Genomic DNA, 3,677 nt, shown 5'->3' with positions numbered 1-3,677 from the left:
TTGGCAAACGTCAGACTGCCTCTCAATGGTTTTACCTTGTTATGTTTTTATCATGGTCATGATTCAATAATACAAGGTTGTGTAATTTGTGACAGCTAAAATTTGACACTCCTTTATCTAGATTTGTATTTTGGAAGTAGGAGAAAGGGGAAGAATGTGATCGCCTTTTGCGAAAACGGTAGTAGAAAGGTACTACAAAAAGTACGCAAAGTATACAATTAGAAGTAAAGGTGAATTTTTAATTCTATGCGAATTTGCAATATATTTGGTGTTATAATGGAAATACTAAACAATACATAAAAATATGCATTTTTGATTTCAGTTATTCGTCATTTGCTGGAAGAAATCTAGAATACCGACCGTTCAGCTATGCAAAAACGAAAAATACAGATCAATAGAACTTTTTATGCTCATTTCAACCATGCCAAAATTATTTGGCGCAAGTGAAAAATGAAGACGTTCTAGAAGGTTAAATTTCAGTTCTTAGATTTTTTAAATATTAATATCTTATGAACTATATAACCGATTAAAAAATTAATGACGTCACCACCAAGATAATTGATTTGTCTTTCAGCTGATGCACATAATTTATAGCTTTTTGTATTTTTAAACCAAAACCACTAAAAAACGAGCAAATGTTATTTTTTCATGAAATAACCTTTTTTGAAAAAACTGCATAATTAATGGTAAAGAAATTAATATTATTTAGAAATTACAAGTTATTACCTTTAATTCGATATTGCATATTTTGTCACTATCTACTTTTGGGTTTCAACAATTTAGTGATAATAAAAAATACAAATAAATAAAGCAAATAAACCTCTTATATCTTCTTTATTTATTACCTGCGCCGAATAAATTTGGTATCGTTCAACTCAGCGTAAAAAGTTCTATCAATCGGTATTTTTGGTTATTTTATAGCTAAACGGTGGCTATTCTACACTTGTTCTAGAAAATTACACATACGTAGGTGATGCTCACGAATATTTAGTATGAAGAATTTTTGGTTTTACTACTAATATCATTAGAAACTGCAGAGTAAGCAACATTCTGCACAAGTAAAGGAGCCGATTTTATGTGTGGAAGCGAGAAGACTGTTTTATTACAAAACCTTTCTATTATTGAATCATGATCATGGTATAAACATTTATTCAAATTGTCAAGAAGAAAACAGTAGTCCCAACAGCATACGTTAATTATAAAATATTAGAAGCAGTATAATTTGCTCCCATTTTGTATGGAAAGGTAATTGTATGTATGTAGGTAAAAGGGCATCACTGAAAATAAGGCAGCCAATAAAGTCAAAATTTTACAGTTATGAGGTCTACTGACATCACATGTATATAATTTCACCATGACATTTACTATTTGCCATAATTTTTGAGTCTCCGTTTTGCGCTGAAAAAGTTATAATCAAAAAACGTTATTTTGATTACTTTGATTGCTTATAAAAATTAAAATGACATTATTACAATAAAAAAAAATAAGTAAGTTACAAGAACTCCTCACATTTGTTATCAAAATGATCCAAGTTTTTTATAAAAAGTAAAATTACATTAATAAAATTAGTTCAAAGGTGAGTGACACAAGGGCACACGATTCCGGAGGATTCCCCATATCTCCGTCATCAGAAACACGTTTGATTTATTCACTATCAATATCTGGCGAGCGAGTAAATCCATGTAACTGTTTTTTTTTTTACATTTTCGGAAGCCTGTAGATCAGTGGTAGGCAAAACTGAAAGTGATATTTTGTTCGTGATCGCAGAGAAATTTGTGGTACAGTGGTGTAAAAGCGAATCGTATGGGGTAAAGATAATGAATGTATGAACGCTTGTGGGAATAACAAATTTTCCTTGAAGAATTTAATTATATTGTTTTTTTCGTTACAAGGTAATTATTGTATGTTTTGCCGAAAGAGGTGGTGGCACCAAACTTTACGTTTCTTAGTATAAATTTAGATGATGCTTGTGAAATTTTTATATTTCACTCTAGAAGTATATCGTCCATATACAATGTATTAACCAAACAATTAGTTAAGCAACTTAGGTTGCCATTTCAAATATAAGTTTATTTATTTATTTATTTAGTCTACAGAATCTATTAATTCTAACAGACCATTAAATTAATTATAATTTAAAACAAATGTACGCTAAGATTACATCAATTATCATCAAAACAGTAATGCAATTGGTTTATAAAACCATAGGAGGTAAGATCTCCAGCCCAATAGGGCTGTGGAAGCATTCAAACAGGATTTTTTTTCTTTCATATTTCAACTTAAATAAATAAAAAGCAAAAGCTTCTTAAAAAAATCGCCACGGATAGATCGACGCGAAATTGAATTGAAATCGGTTCATATTTCAACCCTTTTTTGCCTCACTGTGGGGCGCCAGTAGTGCGCGATTTTGTTTACCATCAAAGGTACCATAATATACGCGATAGTATTTTTCTAAATATGCAGCCTTTTGTCCAAGAGAACAGTGCCCGAAGCAGCAACAGTCCGGACTGTCCTGCATCTAAACGCGGGCTTCGCGGAAGGATCCGGAAAATGTTACGTCTACCTCATAAACTGTGCAGCTACAGGCTAAGTTTTTCAGCTAACATTAAGTCAAATTTATTGATTCTACTTACATAGGTACCGAGGTATCCATGAGGTCAGAATGCTTATTAAAGTCAAGACATAGAGAACGAAAGGCGTCATGCGATTCGTAGGTGGATTTGCTGGTGCATAGCCAAATTGGTTTGAAATATCTTGAGGGTCTTGAGGTCACATTAAAAATTATTTCATTATTTAAGAATGAGCTGCTGACTATTCCGTGCATTAATTTAAATATGAATAACACACCGAGCATCTCTCTGCGACTTTGAAGTGTTGGCAGGTTCATAAGTTTCAGTCGGCTTTTATAGGATGGAAGATTTTTTGACTCATCCCATGGCAAATTTCTTAAGGCAAAGTGCAAAAATTGTTTCTGCACTGATTCCAATTTATCACAGTGAGTTTGATATCGAGGGTTCCATATTATTGAGGCGTATTCCAAAATAGGTCTTACTAAGGATGTAAAAAGAGTTTTGGTAATATAAGGATGGATCATTGAATTCTTTTGACCATCGTTTAACGAATGCCAAAACTCCTCTGGCTTTGCTAGGAGAAGTATTAATATGTGTGCTAAAGCTTAGTTTCGGGTCCATCGTGACGCTTAGCTCAGTAAAATGTGTAACCCGAGCTAAACAAACATCCTGGATCATATACTTATAGAGAAACTCATAAATTTACACATATTGAGATTTAAAGCTCAGTTATGCAAGACTCAGACTTGACTTGACTTACCTAGAAATTTAGAAACGATAACTCTCCGTGTCATCTATTCCTTTTTCTCTTTTTTTTATCCTCAGCATTTATATTTGTACACGCAAATTTTAATCGTTTAATATGTTAGGGGTAAAATTGGATAAAAATTACAATTGAAATAAATGTATTTAAGCGTATCAAATTGTGATTTTGTTTATTTTGTTTTCTGTCTTTATTTGAAAGTTTGTTTTTCAATAGCCATATGAATTGCATTTATACAAAAAAATAATTGCTGTAGGCATATCTGGAGGATTTTTATTAAAAAATAATATGGTAGCATGATTCTCTCACGGCTCTCTTTGCACTTAGAAATCAAAAATCTATAG

The sequence above is a fragment of the Rhagoletis pomonella genome, unplaced genomic scaffold (assembly GCF_013731165.1).
Source record: "Rhagoletis pomonella isolate Grant_MI unplaced genomic scaffold, Rhpom_1.0 Rhpom_scaffold_00003, whole genome shotgun sequence".
Taxonomy (NCBI): Eukaryota; Metazoa; Arthropoda; class Insecta; order Diptera; family Tephritidae; genus Rhagoletis; species Rhagoletis pomonella.
Note: the sequence above shows the minus strand (reverse complement) of the source record.